The sequence below is a fragment of the Leptonychotes weddellii genome, chromosome 11 (assembly GCF_054177405.1).
Source record: "Leptonychotes weddellii isolate Sample4059 chromosome 11, ASM5417740v2, whole genome shotgun sequence".
NCBI lineage: Eukaryota > Metazoa > Chordata > Mammalia > Carnivora > Phocidae > Leptonychotes > Leptonychotes weddellii.
The window spans coordinates 66,898,512-66,916,755 of NC_138379.1; the positions used below are offsets into that span (position 1 = coordinate 66,898,512).

General features: G+C 34.6%; 1 protein-coding gene and 1 pseudogene across 7 annotated transcripts in view; one reads left to right on the forward strand and one right to left on the reverse strand.

The window, feature by feature from the left end:
- The window catches only part of CNTN5 (contactin 5), a 1,075,732-nt gene that overhangs the window by 300,129 nt on the left and 757,359 nt on the right, over nucleotides 1–18,244 (forward strand). The window lies entirely within an intron of this gene.
- On the reverse strand, nucleotides 15,599–16,647 carry LOC102739834 (electron transfer flavoprotein beta subunit lysine methyltransferase-like; annotated as a pseudogene).

Here is an 18,244-nt window from a genome sequence, read left to right on the forward strand (position 1 = left end):
AGCCCCCTTGACATTTAGCTTCTGCAGAAAATAATTATTACCTAAGAATGAAATCCACTAGACAGAAATCTGCTAGATTTAAGCTCGTGGGAAAACACAGAGAGATAAGGATTCAGAGAGAAAGGGAAAGTCTAATTAAGGAAACTTTTGTTATTAAATAAAGATTAGAAACCACCACTCTACTGCTAAATTTGACAGGCCCCAATTTAAGATGTGATCTATAGTCATAATAGTTCTGTTTTTCTTTCCTATATTTTGTGACAAAAGATAACAAGTACCTGTATGTGCTTTTTGATTATCTATTTGCTCTTCCCGTCCATATGCACATGTTCTCTCTTGTATGCTATCATGAGTAACCAACCGACTTAACATTAGCTCATCAACTTGTGGCTCTCATCAGACAGAGACAGGAGATCTAGTTTCTTCACTGTCCTTTAATGTTTTCTTATTTGGGGAGAGTCTTCAGCTTCTGAAGGGATTAAGTTATACACATGCCATTCTCACACAAGTCAGAAGAATCAGGCAAAGCATATTTCACTAGTGTCTGTAAATAACTTTTGTTTTATTAAAGATATTTGTACAAAAATGAATAAGTCATAATTTTTAACATTTAAAATTTAAAGCCCTAAAAGCAGTAGAGGCCAAAAGACCTGAAGAAATGATGAGTAACTAGCTTTATTGTTTTTCTGATGGTCTGGACCCATATATCTGTGGTTATGTGCTAAATGGAACAAAAAATACAAAATGCATATTGGGACACAGACTGTAATTTATGTCAAGTTGTTTGTTTTGCCAGATTTAAATTCTGAGTGGTTTTATATGAGATGAATGATACAATAGGTAGCAAACACCTTATTCAAGGGAATTACTACCTGCCCTCAGTCAGTATTTATTGAATTCTCATACATTTAGGTTGAGAAGTACATTTGTTTACAGTAAGCCTACATATCTTGAGAAATTATATTCCTAGTTTACTGGGCAGGAGCACCTATAATTGACTTCAAATCTTTGTAATTTTCTACAGCTACTGTGATTTGTAATGTACACTATTCGGAAATGCTTATCTTAACAAGGCAGAAGCTGCTTTACCCTGGGCTTTTCCACATGGAAGATCATCTGATGATAATGACATGTTTCCAACAGTGGCAGGGAAGCTACCAAGGACACAGAAGGCCTGTTCAGATGTCAAGACTGCTGGGGACAGCACTGCCATGGTTGATGCACCCAGAATCTAAAGTCTCTTTAAATTCCTTTCACATAAAAGAGGAAATTTGAAGTTCAGCCTCTAAGAAAGAGTCTTAAAAGGACCAGGAGGGTTTCATCCAAGTTCCACGGGTGATAAAACACATCAATCTGAAACGTTACTAGTGCGTTGCTGATCCCCTAGACATCCTTCCATTTGCTGTAGCTGAACAATGATAGCGCTGTTCCATCAAGGGAAAGTGATCCCTCCTCCCCTCAAAAAGCTTTTTACAAGGCAAAGCTATAAAGTACTAGATTTATTAACAATTTCCATTTCAAGAGAGGCCCTGTTTGTGTGGCAGTAAAACTGCGCTTTAATGCAAATGTGGCACTTTAAGCCTGTTTTCCTAATGCCTTCACAAGTCCTGTAAATAATGCATCCCTGTATGGCATCCTTCACTTTTAAACAATTTGGGCAAACTGGTTCAAGTTGTAAAAATACAAATGTACTTTCTTTAACATAATAATAGCTTTGCAAACACTCTGGAATTTGCCAATTCTATACTTTTCTGAAATTCATCGATGGTTGATTGCAACATGGGAATGCTCCCAAGTGAATTTCACCCCCCCCAAACAAGGAGTCTAGACAACAGAAAAGTTAGGATGTGTTCCAGTAAAATTTAAACAATGATTAAATTGTTTCATGAAGTTGAGAAGAACTGTATACAAATTTTATAAACTGAAAGTGTCATGAGAAACTTTTTTTTTTCCCATTACCCACAGTAGATTTCTGAGTCCAACAAGTTTTCATTCATTGTAAAATTTTAGTTATCTTAAGCAAAGAAACCACCAATTCAACCTTGTCCTAATCTTGATATGGTCTTTCTCTTGTCTATACGTTTGCTTTTTAAAAGACATTATAAATATATCAGTTTATTGGTTAAGATAATAAAAATATTGCAATTCTCATTTGAAGTGTTTATTATTTGGCATAAAAGAAATGTCTTCTTCTTTAGCACCTGAGGATTATTTTTAAGGTAAATTCCATGAAAATGACAGTAATAAATTTGAAAAATATAAGTCTCTCCAAAACCCAGCTTGGGTCAGAACACACCTGACTGGACTTGAACTGAGAAAAATTGATTAGTATTATGTTTTATTCATGAACCAATAACTTTATACTAGTGTGCTGGCAAAGGAGAACAATACATCAAATGGTTCAGTGAAAAATTGAGTTATGGCAAGATTGTACAGAAAATTAATCTATTAAGGCATGACATAGTAGAGAGATAAAATTTGGAAGAAAAGGGGTCAAAATTATGAAGTCTACTTTTGTCTGTAAATTGCTTGGATATCCTTTTAGGCTCTTTTTTTTTTTTTTTTGTGGCAAGCTGCAGACAAACCAATCTAAAATGGCTTAGACAATAGAGAGGACCTATCAATTCGTATAACAGGAAGGCCCGCAGTTAAAAAGAGATTTGTCTCAAGGTTGTCATATCTCTGTTATACATTCTGCAAGGTCGGCTTCATCCTAACGCAGGCTTCCACATGTTTTCAAAATGGCTACAGCAATTCTAAATTCCACAGCCACACAAAGAATAAGAACATCTCCAGTGCAGCTATTTTAAAAGAATTTATGGAATTTTGTAACTTGCAATCTTCAGGACAATTTTTCTTTGGTGAAGCTCACGTGGCTGCCCCTGAACAAATCTCTGACAACAGGGACTGATGCCATGGATTGACTGACTCAAATCCCTTTTTCTAAACCAAACTCCATGAAGAGGTGGATAGCATTGCCCGTTAGTAGGACAGGGCCCACCTCTGAAACTTGGATAATGTCAGTTTCCTCTGAAGCACTTAGGAAGTGTGGGGAAAAAAACAGCTAATTGAACAAAATTCTCCATACTTAGTGAGAACCAGACATTGGATATGCAACAAAAGTTTCTCCTCAAGTTTAAATATCTTCTTACTGCTAATTAAACAATAACATTTAATAAAATTCACCACATTTGGCTATTTATTTCTCTGTATTCATGCTTTTTTCCCAGATTTCTGGTGCTATTTCTGGGGAAGATTTCCTTTATTTAAACTTTGTTCATTTTATTAAAACCTTAATCACCTATAAATCTCTTGTCCAGCTAGTCTTTATTCTCCCCCAGTCTGTATTTTTTTTCCTAACCAGATATCCGCTCCTCGCCTAAGCCATGAATAGCTGGGAGCATAAATTAACAAGAGTTATTTTTTAACGGATGTTTACCTTTGGAAAAGCATAAATCATAAGAATATATCAAAGCTAATCAATGTGTGATTGTCCTTTTAAAATTCTATCCCCCAAATTTTCATCATGCCCCAGTTAAGAGCTATGTTTTCCTGCATTATCTTGCACACCCAAAGGTATGGAATTTTACTTTTGCAAGAAATGTTTTGTTACCATACTAGAATGACGAGAAATTTAGTTCTAAGTCACCTGGTGTCAAGTAAATGAAAAATCCATAAATCTCATTTCATTATTAGATACCATTTCCATTAGCTTCACATTAATTTTGAATGGATCTTAAACCATGTATAATGGGTAATGGCATATAATCACCTGTAGAAAGTTAGTGCTAGATGGCTAGAATTGTTTCAGCTATCACCCTAACACCTAGTAATCATGAAATGTTTATCCTATCAGCAGAAATATTCCCTCCACACCCAACTGCAGATCTTGACTCTTTTATCTGGGCCTCATACTACCCAGATGCATAGCCTTGCTGCCAAAGGCCCTCTGGCTCCATCTTTCTCTTAGACCCAAGATGAAATATTTTAGGCACTTAAACATGTCAGCTCTCATCAGTCCTTGGCCTTTCTCATGTTTTGCCACTGCCTGGAACAGTAAGCGGTCCTTATCCTTAGCTGCACATTCATGGAGCTTTTAAAAATCTCGGCCAAGTAACACCTAAGACAAATTAAATAAGTCTTTAAAAACTTCCCAAGGTGATTCCAATGTGCAGTCAGAATTGAGAACCCTCTCTTCATTCTCTTACCTCCTGATTCTCTTTCACATCATTGCCTAAAAAGTATTAGAGAAACTTTCCCTCACTCCTCAGGTGGGGTTTAGTGTTCTGAAAGATGCTTTCACCGTTCCTATATTTCTCTTTAACAGTACTTTGAATATTTGTAAGGTACTTGAGAACATGTATGGTATCAGTTTTGTTCACAAGTGTATCTTTGGGTTCCTAGGATGATAGGCAAACAATAAATATGAACTGATTTGTCCTGCTCGCTGGGACAAGCCCTTTGAAATCAGATTGCGGCTCATAATGAGACCAATACGGAAGCTACTGTTACATTGTAAGTATGCAGCAAAGTTCCAAATGAATGAAAGAACAAAAAACAGTTACAACCATTATTGTAAGATGCAGCTTTGTTCATAACCCTTAGGTCTAAATCTGCAGTTAGGATCACTTGTAAACACATACATATGCCTAGTTCTCCACCCCTTTATATGATAGGAACAGGTTTACCTTTCAACATACCTCCATCTTTCTCTCTCTCTCTCTCTCTCTCTCACACACACACCCACACACACCCACACACACACCCACACACACACCACAACTTCACTGTAGCACATTATCACCTAAGACTTTTAGCATAATGAGAAAAATTATCCTTAAGCCAGTTTAAGAACTTTCCACTCCAAGTTTAACCTGTCCTCAATGGAATGGACCATAGAAATAACGACTACCTTCATGAAAAATCCTACTTGGACCTGTATTATATATAATGAAGTTCATACAATAATTCAACAGTAGCCCCAATTTGGATTATTGAGTCCTATAACTTTAATCTTACAGATAAAACACAATACTGATTAAAGGAAATAGTTGATTTTATTTTTCTTTATAGATTGGAATTAGCCTGGGATAGACATTACCTCCTTCTTGTAATTCTACATCACACACACATGCACACACACATACACTCAAACATACAAATGAAATTGTGATATATTTTAGATTAGGCATAATAACATTTAGAAAGAAAGCAGCAGAATACCTGATGGAATATGAAATGTCAAAATACAGGCAGAAGCAAATCAGAACCTGGAATTTGCCCCAAGTGGTAGGAACAGAATATGACTAGAGATTTAAATTAATTTGGAAAGTTATGGTGCAGGATTTCATTTAGTTATTCCTTAATGATTTCTTAATTAATAAAAATCACATTAACAGAATGGGCCTTTCCTTTAATCAAATCTAAAAGTTTGATTACTTTTGGATTCAAGTTAAATTTAATTTTTAAGCCAGTTATTATCACAATTCTTAACTCTTAGACTGTCCAGTCCTAGATATCAGATGCTGAAGCATACCTTAATTATCTAATTAGTACTAATGCATAACACAGTGCCTGACATATAGTGTCTGATTAGTATTATTAAAATATTTTATAGTTAAACAAGATAAAATCCTTGCCACCAAATGAAAAAAGTAAGTTTGTTTTTAAAAGAAAAACATACTTGTTATTTTCAAGAAAAAATTATTTTAAAACTAATGTATTTTTTATCTTTTAATGAGCTAATGACACACATAAAATATGTTAAAATAATATAGTTTGACTCACAAGATTAAGAGTCTTATTTCAGATCCTTACCACATTGTGTCAAACAGGATTTTTTGTCTATTTATCTATACACTAATGAGATATGAGCAATTTATTTTTTTCAGTTTTATTGAGGTGTAATTGACAAATAAAATTGTAAGGTATTTAAAGTATACAACGTGACGACTTGATATACTCTGTGAAAGAATTCTACCCATCAAATTAACACATCCATTACCTCACGTATTTACATTTATTTAGTTATTTGGTGAGAAAATTTAAGTTTTACTCTCTTAGAAAATTTTAATTGTTTAATACAGCATGATCAGCTATAACCACCATATTATATATGAGGTCCTCAGACCTAATTTATCTTTAACTGAAAGTGTTTATCCTTGACCAACCTCTCCCTATTTCTCTCACATCCCAGGCCCTGCCATCCACTTTTCTACTATGTTTCTATGAGTTTGACTTTTTTTGTTCGATTAGATTTTACATATAGGTGACACCATGCAGTATTCATCTCTCTCTGCCTAGCTTATTTCACTATTGTTGTGAACAATAGGATTACCTTCCTAGTTAAGGCTGAGTAATATTCCACTGTGTATATCATGGGACAAGATTGGACTGGATGCTCTTATGGAATTGTCTAATGATATATAGCTACCCCAGATTGGAGGAAATTTTCCTCAAAGCCAGTCTCAAAAGTGTTCCTTGATTTGGTAGGTTATCCACAAATTGTTTTAAGATGTTCATTCATTTGATACGTGATGAACTCCCCCTCCCCTGCTCTAAAACTATAGAATAAATTGTTAAACTCCACTTAAGTATTAAAATCATTCCCATTTTTTTCTCACTAGCTTAAAAACAAAACTAAAAAAAAAATATTCTTGATACATTCATCTGTTGACTTATACCAGCCCTTAGTTTCATCGATCTTTTCTATTGCATTCTAAGTTTCTATTTTGTATAATCTGCCCTGATCTTTATTATTTCCATCCTTCTACTAACTGTAGGCTTAGTTTGTTCTCCTTTTTCTAGTTCCTTGAGGTGTAAAGTTAGATTATCTATTTGAGCTGTTTCCTTAATGTAAGTGTATATGTTATCACTTCCTCTTAAGTACTGATTTAGCTGTGTTCCTTAAATTTTAATATGCTGTATTTCCATTTCCATTTGTCTCAAGATAGTTTTTTTTCTTTTTTGATTTTTCTTTGACCCACTGGTTATTCAGAAGTGTGTTGGTATTTTCCACATATTTGTGAATTGTCTAGTTTTCCATTTTCTAGTTTCATACTATTGTGATCAAAAAAGATGTTTGATATGATTTCAGTTGTCTTAAATTTCTTAGGACTTACTTGTCGCCTAACATATGATCCATTCGGGAAAATGTTCCATACATGCATGAGAAAAATGTGTATTTGCTGCTGTTGGATAGACTGTTCTGTATATACCTGTTAAGTCTCTCTGGCCAGTATTTCCTTATTGACTCTGTCTGGGTCATCTATCCATTGTTGAAAGTGGGATATTAAAGTCCCCTACTATTATTGTATCACTGTTTATTTCTCCTTTCAGGTCTATTAATATTTGCTTTATATATTTAAGTGCTCTGATATGAGTAATTTAAGCATAGCTCTTACATTGCATTATATTCAGTGTCACTAAGATTCTTTTTCCTGTGTTATTTTTTCATGTGTGCTTTAAATAAAGTGAAATAATTGCCAATAAGCTTCAAGATGTGCTGGTTATATTTTCAGATATCTGAATTATTTTTTATCAATTTTCCTGAAATAATTACATTGTAATGAAGTACCTATAATATACCCATTGTAAACTCAATGATACTAACATAAACATTTAATGAACAAGCAATCATTCTTAAGCTGATGTTAAAATTGTGGTTTAGGATTATGGTTAGTTCTAAAATGATAAATGAAAGAAATTTATATTTTAAAGTGTTTTTATTTTAGTTCATTTTTACTTCTAATTTTTGAAATAAATACCATTTATTTATTCTGGAAAACAAAGACATTTTAATTAAATTATGACACTTTAAAAAATTTTTAAAGATTTATTTATTTATTTGAGAAAGAGAGAAAGAGAGCATGAGCAAGAGGGGCAAAGAGAAAGGAAGAGGGAATCTCAAGCAGACTCCACACTCAGCGTGGAGCCCAGTGTGGGGCTCAATCTCACAACCCTGAGATCATGACCTGACTGAAATCAGAGTCAGACACTTAACCGACTGTGCCACCCAGGTGCCACTAAACTATGTCACTTTAAGAAGAAATTATTTAATAGCTTACTCCACCAAAGTAAATAATACCTTTTGTATTTTTAAGTCTGTGTAATTTAAGTCCTTATATTTCTAAATCTCCAAGTTTTTTTTTTTAATTTCCTCTATAATGTGGAAAATGAAGTAAGCCTTGTGTGTAAACACTATTAAGAATAATAGTGATTTAAAAACCTGATTTCAAATCTGGTTCTTCTATTAATCATAAAAATAACATGGATATTTGGAAATACTAGAATAAATGTCCTTTCCATTCTAACTCTAAAATGTATCATGAATGCATCCATTAGCTTCCATTTTCTTTTTTATCTTTCTAATTTAAGTTTTCAGAACTTAGCTTAATGTGGAAATACTTTTGGGTCTTCAGAAAAGAAAAAAAAAAAACTCTTGTAGAATGAACAAACTTGAATGAGAATGAAAAGCACTGGATTTATGCCTTGGTGCTCCAATATTCTCTGAGAATCTCTGACCACATATGTGCACACACATGCCTCTTCTAAGACATTTGCAACATTATGTAGTTTACAATATACATTCATCTGCAGTAATGAAATTGATTCTCAGAGCAATGATGTGGAACGGGTAAGACAGTAAAATAATTATCTCTAATTTATAATACAGAAAAATGGAGCTGTGATGTTAAGCCTCAATTTTCTCTATGTTAAATTGGGATGATATTATTTATAGTTAAACTCCGGAAAGAAGTTAGTGAGGATTTAATATAAGGCATCTGTTCCCAAATTGCTTTCTTCTTATCTCACGGGAACATTTATGAGTAAGTATCCATGTTCTTCCAGGATACCATTCTCTAATATTAAGCACAAGGCCACCAAAGTCAGAATATTTATGTAAAACATATCCTGATTATTAACATATTAACATAACTTTCCCAGTTGTGCACTAGCTCCCAAAAAAAAAAAAAAACCTCCAGAAATAGAATTCTTTTAAGGGTAAAATGAAGCAATCCATAGAAAATATTATATAAAATGAAATGTGCTCAATGCTGAAATTGTTTTATATTATGTGCTTTGTAACAAGGCAGAACATGGTTCAACTCCTCAGTTAATTACCTATTAGCTGTGTGGAACTTGGACTTCATGGAGACTCAGTTTTTCTCTTATGGCAAATAAGGTTTAAATGATGTCCTCCAAGTTATTATGGGGAGCAAATGAAATAATATATAATGTTCTCAGCATAGATCCCATGGCATAATTGTGCTCAATAAAGGACAACCATAATACTTACAATAATCACTTGAGGGTAGATTTCTCAAGGAATTGTTGTTGTTATTACTAACAATTATTATTAATGGAATTGATTTCCATTAATTGTTATTAATGGAAAAGGAATACCATAAGGAGGAGATAGAAAGATGGTCTCTCCTCTCTTTCTATTTAGATTGATAAAATGCCAACCCTCCGCTATATGATTTATAGCAGATGAAAAATCCAAGCATTACATTATAACAATTCTTGTTTTTCCTGCTAAAATATCTCCAGTGTTGACAGATAAAGTTAACTTTTCATGTAACTCATCAGATGATACTTTCACTACCATCTGCATTGCTAAAGATTGTAGTGACCTAAATGAATGATTTTAGATGCTATCATCAGGTCCCCAAGGCACCTCATAAAATGTTCACTAATGGCATTTCACATGATGACAGTCTGTTTCTCCATAAAAATGTATCAGTTCAGATCCACCTAAAAATTATCTTCCTCTTTGTATTTATGGTGAAAAGCAAGTGTCTAAAATGAATAACAGCAGTATTCAAAGTTTGCCACACATCTATCACATTCTTAATTTTTAAAGGATAAATAGTAAAGAAAGAATAAAAGCAGATTTGTAATCTTATTAATGATTTTATAGCTGATATTACAGACAAAACAAAAAGACACAGAATTACAAAATAGGTGTGTGATCATTATATATAATTCACTGTGAAATATTTATTGAGAATTGGTTTTGAATAGCACACAGAAGGGCAGCTGGGTGGCTCAGGGGGTTAAGTGTCTGACTCTTGGTTTCAGCTCAGGTCATGATTTCAGCTCCTGACTCAGCAAGAAGTCTGCTTGTCCCTCTCTCTCTGCCCCTCCCCCTACCTCACATGTGCATGTGTATGTGCGTTCTAGAGTGCTATGCCTCTAAAATAAATAAATAAATATTTTTAAAAATGAATGGCATATAAGAATAAGAATACAAAGGTGAATAAGATGGCCTATCAGACGAAACACATATATTAAAAAATTACACCCAATTTCAGTGGTTTAAATAAATTGTTTTAAGAACTCAAATTAAATATTAAATTCTTCTTTGCTGATTCAAGAAGAGGCTTATCAAGGAGAAACATTCAAGTTAAGTATTGAAAGAAGAGCAGGGATTGCCCAATAATAAAAATCCCCAGGTGGAAGAAAAATTCAGTAAGTTGTTTTAGAAATAGCAAAGGCACAAACTCATGAAGATGGAAATGTGAGATGTTTGATGTTGCACTTCAGGAGGTGGTGAGGAAGGAGTATATATGAAGATAAGACAAATATGGATTGAAGTAAAACCCAATAGGTGTAGTTAACTGACGAGTGATCCAGAATTAGCTGACGGCCACAATCATGTGCTAGGCACTGTGATAAATGTGTTATATTTGGTATTATTAACCCTCACAACTATTTAAGGTAAATCGTGTTATAACTAATTTATAGTTGGAGGAACCAAGGTTCAGAGAGCTAGGTAAATCAGACAAGGTCACACAGTTTGTAAATAGTACAAGCCGGGATTCCAACCTAAGTGTTCATAGACTTCAGGCCATGCTTTTTAACTGAGTCTTATCACTTTTTCCATTATGATTGTCCTTTTCTGTCATTTACCATTCATTTGTTATCCTTTTTAGTGACTTCTATTTCTCCATCTTATCTGTTCCTTAAATATTGGGGTTACCACAATTTTGTTTTTGTAGACTTGAAGGAAAGTATTTAAAGTATATAGCAAATCTATAGGAATTGTACTTAGAAATAAAACAATGTGGGAAAAAAATCTGAATACCTTAAAAAACTATCATGATTTTATTAGTGGGCACACACTAAATTATAAGATAAAATATAGAAAACTAGGTAAATAGCCTATAGGTACACATCATACTGTTTAATTAGTGAGAGAATAAAATGATTAAAAATTAAAATTACTTAAGCAAGTTCTCAGGCATTTTCTATTTCTTTCTTAACGAGTCTTTAATTAGCTGAAATTACATTAGGGAAGTTTCTCGCCTTCTATATCTTTGCCAATATACAAAATACCCCCTATTCACAAATGATGGGTGTAAGTGGATAATGAAACATATTTCTCAGGAGAAAGGGAAATTGTAGTCAATTTAGTATTATTGAATATCAACTTGTGTATATTTTTGGCTAAATAAAATTAAAGTCAACAGCAAGCAAGGGAAAATTTGTTTAGAAATATTTTATGTTATGTTTGTTTTCTATAATCCCACTGCAAAATACTTTGAAGGAAGTGTAAAAGCTATTTCATTTTGAGGATCCAATGTATTTTTGTAACATTACCACAAAGGAATTACCTATGATTCACATTAAAATTGTCATCCTCCAAAATATAAAATAAGCACCAAGCTAAAATTAAAGATTGACTTTATCTTTCTTCTGTTCCAGAATCAAAGTAGATGCTAGTTTTCTCATGGTTTATGAGAAACGGATATGAGATAATTTTCAAACTAGTGATTATTTTGTGCTTATGCTTAAAGACAAGCACAATAGGACAAGTCAAACTTTTCTAAAATAAAACATAAGAAGGAAATAAAAAAATCTGTGAAATATCTAAATGGTTTGCAATTCTTGAAGTAATTTTTGTTTCTAAATAAAATATAGGAAAATTCTCATTATCTATAATGAGATGATTGTGACTCTTTTGCCATTTTTACAAACTCAGTGAATATCCAATAGCATCTTTTATGCTTGTGGTTCTAAACCACAACCTGTCTTCATAAACCTCAATCGGTCAGCATCCTTAAGATTTTGTAAATGTTAATAAATGTAGTGTTTCACTTTGGAGTTAGAGTATAGGACTTAAATGTTAACTAGGCATAAAATATTAACTAGGCATAAAAGAGGTTACTATCATTAGAGAATGGTATATATAAACCTAAAGAACAAATAGCAAAACAATCAAAACTGATTTTTTTTTTAATTGGAGGAAAGTATGTTCAAGGAAACTGCTTCTGTCATAAATTCAATATACACTTAAAGAAAATAACAATAAACAATAATAAAATGATAAGTCACCTTTCATGTTTTATTTTAATAATGAGAAAAAAAGGATAAAATAATAGCTAACTAGGAATGTGATGTAACCTTGAGCATGTTAGAATGGATTAAGCTCCTGGTGAAGCTTGAAGGAGAAGGAAGGAGAGAACCAGTGCATATTCAGTGCCTTCAACATTCCAGGCATTTGCTAGGTCTTTTACCTACATTATCCCATTCAATATGAAGCCTTTGGCTTAGATGTTGTCATTCCAACTCTAACAGATGAAAAAAACTGAGCATCTCAAAAAGTTTGACAATTTGCATAAGATCTAAAAGCTAGGAAGATACAAAGTCAATATTTAACCCCCGAACTCTGATGCCAAAGGCCAGGCTCCTCTAGATTATGAGTTTCTTCATCTTTCCTAGTTGTTGATGACCTGGACAGTTTGTTGGTTAAGTGTTTTATAGAATATCCCTGAATTCAGATTTGTCTGAGTTTTTCTCATGATGAAAATGAGGTTCTAGATTTTGGGGAGGAAGATCACAGAGGTAAAATACAATTCTCAACAATCACATAAAATTAAGAATACATATCATACAAATTATCAACATGATATATCTATATCTATAGATATATTTATATCACTCTGTCTATCTAGACAACCAATTCCTATAAAAATCTGAAATAGATCCCTGTCCAAGTTCTTTTCTTGGTAAAGCATGATGCATGTCCTCAATAGTAGACCAATCCTGTGATTCTCTTTAATGTACTTTCTGATTTCAGTAATACTGAATTATTCCTTTGTCAACATCTGATTGTCATTCTTATTTGTTGAAATAATATAGTTGATATGTCCAGTAATTTTCATTACTTTTATTCAGAAACAATGTTTAGTCATTATCTTCAAATAGCACTGTGATAAATGTTATTATTCTGATCAGATATTATTTATTTTATTTATTTATTTATTTATTTATTTATTTATTTATATTAGAGAGAGTGAGAGAGAGCAAGAGAGAGAGAGAGAGTGCAAGGTGAGGGAGCGGGGGGCAGAGGGAGAGAGGGAATCTTAAGCAGGCTTCCCACCCAGCTTGGAACCCAACACGGGGCTCAATCTCAAGACCCTGAGATCATGACCTGAGCCCAAATTAGGAGTCAGATGCCTAACCAACTGAGCCACACAGGTGCCCCTGTTTAGATATTTTTTTAAGTTGGAGCTCAGTTTGTCTGTAAACAGGTAAAATAAATCATCAATTGATATGTACTGGTAGTTGTATTTTATAGATGGGGGAGATATAATAAAGGAAAGAAGAACTTCATGAAAAATTCAAGATTGGGTAAAACAAAGATAGGAAAATATTGCAGTAATAATTGTAAAAATGACAAATGTGAGTGAATTCAATGAATTTCTTGTAAAGGTCATTGCAGCTACCAAGTGTATATCACATTTTAGTAGTGTAGCAAAATGACCCCCAAGTGAAGCAGAAATGGAAGTTAATTTGTGAGAATAATATGACTAATTTATCAAAAAAATAAAAGAAGTAATATTGGGAAAGCATGATAAGTTGTCTTTAATAAGTATAGTTAGCAGAGGAGCAAGATGGCGGAGGAGTAGACCTAATTTTCGTCTGGTCCCAGGAATTCAGCTAGAGAGTTATCAAACCTTTCTGAACACCTACGAACTCAACAGGAGATTGAAGAAAAGAATAGCAGCAACTCTCTGAACAGAAAAGTGACCACTTTCTGGAAGGTGGGGATGTGAAATCTGAGGGAGACCACAGAAATTCCTGAGTCCAGCCTACTCCTATGGAGAGAGAGAGAGAGAATAAGCAGGGGGAGCCCCAGGCAGAGGGAGAGGGAGAAGCGGGCTCCCCGCTGATATGGGGCTCCATCTGGAACCCTGGGATCATGACCTGAGCTGAAGGCAGATGCTTAAAAGACTGAGGCACCGAGGTGCCCCTTCCTTCTGTATTTCAACCAAAACAACAAACTGAATGCAGAAGAGCTAAGAATCCATCTGTCTTCTATTAAGCCACGTAGTAAAGAGATTCGACTACATTAAATAAATAAATAAATAAATAAATAAATAAATAAATAAATAAATAAAGCTGTTCTCACTTCTTTTGATTTAGAAAATGTAATTTTCTTTTATTATTAGAAAGTTTATATATAATGCACGTTATAAAGAATTCCTAAGCAGTGTATAAGAACATGAGTACATTAGAAAAGCTGCATTTTATATTTCACTTGTGACACATATAATGCTGGCATTTAGTTTTAAATTAGAGAATAGAAAATCTACAGTACAGAATTATAAGACCCAAAGGTAAAACCTAAAGCTCCCTTCCACCCCATTCTACCAGCTATCTGGTACCCTCCCAGAAGGCAACCACAGTTAGCAGTTACTTGTTTATCTTTTCAGGGATGTGCTATATATGTTGCAAGCAAATATGTATTTTATATGTATATACATAAGTAGGTACATACATACATCTTTTCATACATTCATCTATAAATAGTGGTATACTATACATATTCTTCTTCACATTCTCATTTATCTCATAGGGTTTTTATTGATATATAAGATCCTGACAACCTGGGCCATATAATGGTAGCATAACCAATTTCTAGCTAACCTTAGTGAACCATAAAGAGGCATCAAAAAGTGTCACGGTATATAGGAAATTCTAAAATATTTATTTTTATCCATGACTGTCAGTTGAGGTCCTATTATGTACTAAATAGTGTATGAGGCACTTTATAATTTCATTTAATAAAATAGCCTTGAGGGGAGGTTTATTAAGTTTGTTGCAAGGTTATAGATGAGGAAATTAAAGCTCAGAGAGCTTAACTAGCCTAAAGTCCCAACTAGAAAGTGACAGAGTTGCCTGACTCCAAAGCCCATTTACTCTGTACCACACTAAATGCAACTCTGATCTTTACAGGTCATTTTTTGAAATACAGTACTCTTCTATATTTTGTATTGTGTCTAACTTGAAGATCCATCATAGAGTTGTCCTCAATTACAGAAACAGACTTCACTTTCTCATTTTCTTTCTCATTCCTCTCCACTACTTAAATTACATGTTGCTACCATTTTTGGTGTTGCCTTCTAGAATTCTATTCCTACAAAAGCAAAACTGGAAAACTGCAGGTAAAGATTTGTATATTTGGCGTAATGCAGAACGAGTTACATGACAAAGGCTGACAAAACTTTAAGACTTCAGATTTTGGAAACAAGATACTACATGCTTTAAACTGGAGGGTCTTTTAGGGTTAAACTCAAACATAGCTATATTCACACTTGGAAGCACTTGGACAACTCACGGCTGAAAATCCCATACCGTGCTTGTTGTCAATCCATTGTTTTCCCTCCTGGTAGGCTCTGGAAGTGAATATTCTACCACTTTGTGCAGTTGATGTTGAATGCTATGTCCACTGAACTGCGGTCGTCCAGAGTCACCAGTCAAGACTCGAGTTCTTTGGGTCCAAAAGCAATTCTTCAGCCATTGATGAAGACTGTCTGCAAGGTCTTCATCATAAAACATATCTCCAAGCACAACAAGGTCCCACTTACCTTGTTCCAAGTCCAAAATGTTTTAGGTTAAAATGGGAAAAGGATCCAGTTGGTTCAACTCACAATTCAGTGTGATAGCCATTCGTGCAATAGGGTCTATGTCGTTGGCCAAGATCCTTGATGCCCTGCTCATCTTGGCAGCTAAGCCACATCCACTCCCAAGATCTAACACAGATTTTCCTCTCACAACATCAGGATTATCCAGGGCGCCTGGGTGGCTCAGTCATTAAGCGTCTGCCTTCGGCTCAGGTCATGATCCCAGGGTCCTGGGATCGAGCCCCGCATCGGGCTCCCTGCTCGGCAAGAATCCTGCTTCTCCCTCTCCTATTCCCCCTGCTTGTGTTCCTGCTCTCACTCTCTCTCTGTCAAATAAATAAATAAAATCTTTAAGAAAAAGAAAACAAACCAAAACATCAGGATTATTCAAAAGATATCTAGAGAGGGCCTGGCCTCCTGGCCAGTAGATTGCCTGGTAAGTTTCGCTGTAGGATCACAGGTCAGCTTTTTGCCACCAGAACTTGCATCTGGGCGTCAGAAGCCGCAACTGGATTTCAGGGGTGAGGCTGCCACTGCTGGTGACTTCAGTGTTCTCCTCCAGGAAAGCTTTCATCTCAGGGTCCAAAAAGCTTCCAGTTCCTCTCCAGGGTGAATGGCCCCAGGGAAACAGGAAAGACCATTGCTTCTCACAGCTTTCAGAAAGACACCACAGTGGTTCATGGGAAATGGTGCACATACTCTCCAACCTAGGCTCAAAGCCATTGGTCCTTTTCCAAAACAGTTCTGTCAATGTTGCTGTTGGTAAGAGCTGCTGCTCCTCGTGAGGAAGGAAGGGTCCGGCTGCCACGGTGATCTCAACTGGAATCTGTGGGTCTCTTTAAGCAGGCACTGTGAACAAAATAAGTCTCCATCTTTGGGAAGCTTAGACTCTAGCAATGAGGTAGAGCTATTACCAGGGCAAACACAGTTCTTGCCTTTATGAAGTCTTGCCAAGAGTTGTGGAGGGTACCAAACTTTGTGTGTCTTTCCTGGCATTCTTTAGAACCGCACCTGGAGCGCCGACCCTGGCGGGCAGGCAAGCACACGGCTCCGGGGGCAGAGTGTGGACCACGCGCCCTGCCCTCCAAAAATGTAATTATTTTTCATAAAAATATCCTCATGTTATTGTACATTAGGCTTACTATGATTTTTGTAAATGATTTAATAAACATTTAAATTTAAAAAAAAATAAGTATAGTTAGCTATCACTTATTGAGTACTCACTATATTCCAAGCCCTGTGTTGGGTGCTTTCATATCTCATGTAACTCTAAGAAGATAACTTCATAGTAATATATATTTCCTTATGATAAAGGAGTCTTATTCACTCATCAAACATTTATTAAATTCCTATAAGGTGTTGTGCTAGGGATATCATAATAAAGTTATATCTTTGATCAAGGCCTCATTGACAAAACATATTTATAAGCAGATAATAACAAAAAGGGAGATAAATGTCTTGTTAAAGTTATATATATGTGGGGGATTATAGGAAGAAGTAATAAACTCTGCTTTGGTTGTATCTTAGAGTTTTCTAGCTAGAAAGTGAGACAGTTAAAACTTCAATTAACCCACAAACTATGTGGCCTTTTGTTATTTGTCCCAATTTATAAAAACATGGGAAATTCCCTCAGAGTTCACAGAACTGGCACAGTTAAGGCAATAGGTGAAAACAATGCAAAAAATCATCTTGAGAAGTAAAATGAATATGCCTTACCTTTTCTTCATGAAAGGCTGGCAAGCTAGATCTAGGTTGCTGGAGCCATGAAAGAGTGCTTTAATTAATATAGTAGATGCCTGATGTGAGTCCAAACTATGGAAGTAAAGGCTTCTAAATGTAATTTCTTTATGAATATTTTTCTTGATGATTAAAGGAAAGAAACCCAAAACCAGCTGTAATTTTCCCCAGAAAGTACTACTCAGATCCTCCTTAATTTTCCCTGGGCAACAATCAGCAAACTTCTCATTAGAAAGAACTTTAAAAAGTTTGCTGATTTGCAAAACATGGCATGAGTGATGTGTACATTACTTGCATAATTGGTTTTGTGCATACATACGGCACATGCTATTTTGGAAATGTACCCCCTCTGTGTTCATTATAGCTATTGCTCATTCTATTCCCTGATAATCATTTATAGTTACTTGTCAAAGTTTATTATTAGAAAAGTAATGAATCAGCCGTTTTATGCACTCTCCTTTAACAACCTAATCTTAGAATTTTCCAAACCACAGTATGCAGTAATGGAAAGCAAGCAGTTTGCCCAAATATAATTCTAGATATTGAGCTATACATTCCACAGAGATTATCAAAACTTTAATAAGTAAGTCTTC